Raw genomic sequence first — 6000 nt, 5'->3', positions numbered from 1 at the left:
GAATACTCTTACCATCTACGTATTAGTTGATCTATATTCTTGTTCTTAAAACATTCTCATAATGATGTAGTATATAGCCGGATATTTACGTGGGTTAAAATTTCTTCACATTAAATGTAATTATCATACGACTTCCGTGTTTTACAGATATTCTATAAAGACAATACACAATCAACCTTTGTTTTATACATTGTGACGTGTTGTGGATCAATGTTTTGCGACTATTGCAATGAAATTGCGAAAATATCATTTCTGCGAAAACAATATACGGTATGTGCAGTATTGACATTACATGTGTGTTGTGACGCTATGCCAAGTTGATAACCCATATTAATTGCTTTTTAGTATATGTATTCTGACACCATACCGAGTTGAAAGGTCACTGACTAAATCGTCGATAAGTTCTAAAATGCAATATAAGATTGTCTTATCCTCGATAAGTTCTCAAATGCAATATAAGATTGTCTTATCTAATCAAAACTAGGTTAAGTCAACATTTTTAAATATATGTTTGCCCTAACATTGAATTGAAAATCGAGATAATTGCTCATTTAACGCCTTCCAAGCCGTTTTTAGTTGACGGTGCGATTGAATCCGACACGTTTCTGACAAGAGTGGCGCCAAGTGTTGTGTGGATTAGTGGAAAAAAACCAATCGATGTCAGCGAAGTTATCAGAAGTGTCTCGGAGATAAAATCTTCAGTTATATCATAAGACAAAATTATACGCCACTTCCATCTCCAGGCTTAGTAATTGGTATTAAAGTTTCAGCATTTTCTCGAAATTGGGTTATAAGCATTTTTCTGGCAATTGTCATGGGTATTGATATTGGCAGGGACGTTTTGGTAGAAGTCATATAACACGTTTCGCCTTCCATTATGTAGAGATATTGTTGGTGAAAGGACGTCATTGAAATTCCCAAGATTTCAAGTTTTTGTAAGTTAGCGTCTTTCAAATAAAGAATGGAGTGCACCGTACTCTGCTATATTCATCGAGGAAATCCCAATGCAATTTCCAATCAACAAATACTTGTTGAAATTCGTAGTTGTAGTTTTTTGCGACTTACTGTTTGTGAGTTATTCTTCACGATGGCATATTTTCGCAAAGTATCCTTGTAGAATTTACAAGCGTCATTCGCGAGATAGAATGCGAATATGTACGACCATATATATATATACACATATATTTGTTTATAAATGTCAGGAGGAAATTAAAGTCTACGAACAGGGAAAATTCGCGAATTGAACCAAATTAAAACGCCAACGAATATAAACAACGATGCAGTACTTTGTCCTAGCGACGATATTGACCACCAGGTTTGGGTGCTAGTCCACTCTATAAATTTTGTGTGTGACATTATGTTTTGTTTTGCTCTGTGAGATCCAGGCTGAGACAATAGCTTGAGTCACCACTAACGCCGAGGTGACAACTCTCTCCCACAGACGGCGGTGTTGATGGTATTGTTAATGAATTAGCGGACATGATCAGCGTTCGGTGTACTTCCGCTGTCTGGGAACATGACACTCCTATTTTCCGCTGTCTGGGAACATGACACTCCTAGTTGGCCAGACCGCACACTGATTAATAAATATTTAACTATCACTTCTTTAGTCAGCCAATTTTATCCAAAATTGTAGGATATATCAAAATACAACAAGTGTTATATTGACTACAATCATGCTATCTTTCTCTATGAAGTTCAGTATAAATATTTTGAGCGTAGCATCAAAACATTTTTTTAAATTGCTTACAATATACATGTATACAGCTGGCCATAACTTAGGAACCACATTTTTACTTGGAATAAAATTACTGAAATTATTTTTTTCATATAAAAAACAAGCATTTAACTATGTAAAAGCCGATATGTATTCTTAAGTTTTATGGATTACCGACAAATTCATGATTACCCAGTAACACACGTACTCTGGATAGGGTAACCCCCTATCTATACATAACATAAGTTTGGGCTGGCTCCGTACAAATGCATTTGCGCGTGTTTGTAACACCTATTGCTGAAAGATGGCAAGCAACAGGCGTGGTACAAGGTGGTAAGTCGTACACGTTCACGAAACATTAGATCTTTGCGAAGAATCTATTGGAGTGACAAAAGCCGGTTTTTACAAGGGTTCGTGTTTGGAGACCAAGAAATACGGCTTACGATCAGAATGACATTCTGGGCAAGACAGCATACGGTGGTGACGGTTAACGGCTTTTCTCTGAACTTTAAACTACGCTTACATGTTCTCGATGGCAATTTGAATTCGCAAAGGTACCCTAATCATATCCTGCAGCCCTTCGTTGTTCCTGATTTCGATGCCCATGCGTTAGCATATTGTTTCATTCTGATAAACGACAATGTTAGACCGCATAGGGCTCGTCTAGTACAGGTTTTACTCCAGACAGAGCTTACAGAGTCTATCCCATGGCATGCAATTTCACCAGACATGAAACCCATTGATCATGTGTGGGTCTTTCTCGGACAAAAAGTCAATTTACGAGTTCCAAAATGCCGAACTATTGCAGAATTACGAACAGCGTTGATTCAGGAATGGCAGAGATTCCCTCAAAATCAACTTCGACATCTGTTTCATGGTATGAGACGAAGGGTCCAGGAATTGTACCTGAAGCGCGGGGGCTCTAAATTGTTGATGATTTTTTGCATTGGGTCTAGTTAAGGAATACAACATGACATGGAATATAGAATCTTGTGGAAAAAAACACCAATGAAATGAAACTTTTTTCAGTGTTTTGAAAATACCTTTTCAGGGCATGTTTTTAAATCCATGTAACACATTTTGGTTTTGTACATGTATGCACTTCCTTTTGATAAAGTAAGATATCTCCATAGATATAAAAACATTATTATTGCTTATCCATGTGAATTTCCGTCCGTTTTTGTGTTTTTAAATAACTAATAAAATCAGGTCCTTCAAAATGTAGGGGTGCTCCCTAACTTATGGCCAAGTATATAGTATGCCTATAACTGTGGATCTTACTGTATAAAACTCTATCTTTGTTTCTAGTAAAAGTCTACTTTGGATTTTGTTTCTGGGATAATAAAGTACATCATATGTACATCATCTTTATACTCTTTTCTTTTATTTTCAATTTCTAAGGTTTAGTTTTACGCTATATTTTTACTTAGTCGGCTATTATATGTGTTACCAGGTATGTTGCCGAAGCAGTAGATGTTCTCAAATACTGGTAACTCGTGGTACTACTGTCAAAATGTTATGTTCAAGGGGATGATAATCCATCCAGGGATACGTCGAACTCGACGTCGCTAACAACGATATATGGGCACATTTCGCTAGCGATTTCACATGTGCAACTGGAATATCCATAGCTATGAATCTCCAGAGAGATAATGACCTTTTAGCACTGAACATTTACAGATAAGGCATTTTACGTTACCTACTTTTATTTTTAAATTAATAATTTGAACAGCATATTTGGTATACAGATATACCATTTACGACATTTCCTGTATAATTAAATATCAGACAGCAGTTCTATTTTAGATCTTTGACGGTCACCTGTTGGCAAGTAAAGATATACCATTTGCTAAATGTCATATGCATTAAGGCTGTCTAGGAATGGCGTCAAGAATATCATCATTAATACCCCTAAAGAGCAATGAAATAATAGTGTCCTCATCTTCGATATTACATTCGCACGACTGGTAGGGAATAAAAAACATTTTTAAACTGTAAGGTAAATTGAAATACGACAGCAGACCATGCCGTGGCAGAAGGCGTGGGCACTTAGAAAAAAAACCCAAAGGACGTCGATGATACCATAGATTGAAATTTTCGATTGCAATGCCATTTTGGTTATTTTTTGTATCTGCAATATTGCCTTTTTGAACATGTTCTGGATTTCAAAGATCCAATTGTATCATATTTCGTGTTTGCATATCACAGAGGTAATCCCCTTGTGAGAAGTATCGATTTTGTGAGCGAAGCTTGTGCCATTTGCACTGAAAATATGAAGTTGTGCTCACAAAAACATGACGTCACTTTCAATAAAAAGGTAATCCTCTCACCACGAGGTTGTAACAATAGCATGCTTCATTTGTCAGTCATGATGTTTGGATGAGCAATATGAGAGTAAATTGGAATTATGGAATTATGGGTATGACAAAAAACGTGTCCATATAATGTATTTGCCTTAGAAACTGTCTAAAATGTCATCTTAAGTTGAAGGTTTAATAGGTGGAATAACTTGGAAAGAAGATTGAACAGACCATTCAGTATTGATGAATACTGGGTAAGAGAACTTTCGCCCTTGTAAGTTTAGTTAAATGTTAAATAAATACCCCAATCTACAGGCATGGTATCTTTATAGAATTTATGGACATCAGCCCCTTTACCCAGCCTAAAACATACCATCAGACATTTGACACATAATCTTGACACACATAGCTTTGCCATAGGTCCATTACAGCTATTACTAGGGCGCAAGACTTTCAAACCAGCGTCTCCTCAGTAAGTAAACGGCTAGCAAAAATACTGACTATAATTATTTCTGTTAAATCAGACTTAAATTTAGAATCAGAATATATCTGTTGCACTTAACTGGTATAATAGCAATGGCATACTTATTTAACGTCTGTGTTGGATTGGGTTGGGATTTATTGTAACTGAAGTAGATAAGGATGTTTCGATCCGACCTAGTGACCAACTGCCCAACCTATAATCACAATAACGTCTACACGAAGGTCACGTGATTATCGTGTTGCATGATGGGACACAGAGCGAAGGTTAATGTGTAAATGGGCAGAAAACATATTTCCCTGACTATTGTTTCCTAGACAGTATTTCATTATGTCGGAGTGTTCTCTACCCATTAACCAGTAAATATCCGCTTCCCATAACGGCACCAGACGTTCTTTCTATGTCTGTAACGAGCGGTGATAATGATCGGTCTATGTCTAACACGAAACACTGTCTTTCTGTGTTAACTTCCTAATATCGCCACATTGAGGTGACAAGAGGGATGATTTTGTTGAAATCGGTGTAGTATTTGATCTAGCCCTCATCAACATATTTTTTGAACTGTCATAAGTGGATAACTTTCGAAGTTATGAACAAGTTTTTAAGGCGATTGCGTTGTGCAATGTATGGAGGTCTGGGCCATATTAATTCCTTACTATAAAGAATAACTCAAAGGGCAGATCTGCTTTGAACGCGCTAACATTTTGCTATCAACTTTAAGGTATTTTTCAATACCGTATTTCTTTATCTTTAACAAATCGTTATATGCTGTCCCATCATTAAGATAACAACAGGCGACTTAATGTGGGATTCCGATTTTCTCCTCTTTTTGGTAAGAACTCCTCCTTGAAAACAGACACCGCTTCACGTTTGGCCCCGAGTCGAGTGATCGCTCCTTGTGAAAATTACCCATAGGAAGGCACTAAAGAAGTTAAGGAAAAAATCTGAAGTTAAGAAGCCTCCCTTAAAATTTGTAATGCCTTGCTATGGAGAATTTTAAGTTAGGGAATTCCTTAAAGTTAAGAAATGTTCATGAAACTGGACCCTGCCCCTGCTTACCAATCATTATGAAGGGAGTGTGACGACTAATTTGACGTTATGACGCGGTCGCATAAGTGTACTGTTTGGTGTATTTGACAATATTCTTAAAGGCCCACTACCTTTCCGAAACGGCTTTTAATTTTTAAAATAGGAATGTAAAACAAGATCGATAATTTTGTAGAGTCGCAAAAATTATTAACTTACCGTTAATACTACATATTCATCACCTTCTGAACGATTTGTTTAAAATAAATAAAATGTTTATTTTCATAACGCGGGTCGTATTATGAGTCCCGCCGTCGTCCTAAATACCGCACGGTAGATGACTATCACTGCGCCAGACGGCAAAACAGCGAATTTACTCTCCACTGTTTTCATATATTACGCAGGAAATCTTGCATATGTTTGGTGTCGTAACCTTATTTTAGGTCATCGGTATGCATTTTCTGATGTTATTAATG

This window comes from Argopecten irradians, chromosome 14, assembly GCF_041381155.1.
Source record: "Argopecten irradians isolate NY chromosome 14, Ai_NY, whole genome shotgun sequence".
NCBI classification, from domain to species: domain Eukaryota; kingdom Metazoa; phylum Mollusca; class Bivalvia; order Pectinida; family Pectinidae; genus Argopecten; species Argopecten irradians.
Note: the sequence above shows the minus strand (reverse complement) of the source record.